Consider the following 278-nt stretch of genomic DNA (forward strand, 5'->3'; position numbering starts at 1 on the left):
ATGCTATAGATGGTGGTGTAGATGAGGCTGGGTCTAGTCAGGTTATAGATGGTGGTGTAGATAAGGCTGGGTCTAGTCATGCTATGGATGGTGGTGTAGATGAGGCTAGGTTATGCTAGTGGATGAGGAGAGTATAGTGGGGAATTGTAAGAGACTAAGAGGGGAGGAGGAGGGTGTCATGCAGAAGAGGAAAGGGGAGGTGGGAGGGGAGAGGAGGGTGTCATGCAGAAGAGGAAAGGGGAGGTGGGAGGGGAGAGGCTGATGTGGTCAATGATGCC

Source organism: Salvelinus namaycush, unplaced genomic scaffold (genome assembly GCF_016432855.1).
Source record: "Salvelinus namaycush isolate Seneca unplaced genomic scaffold, SaNama_1.0 Scaffold527, whole genome shotgun sequence".
NCBI lineage: Eukaryota > Metazoa > Chordata > Actinopteri > Salmoniformes > Salmonidae > Salvelinus > Salvelinus namaycush.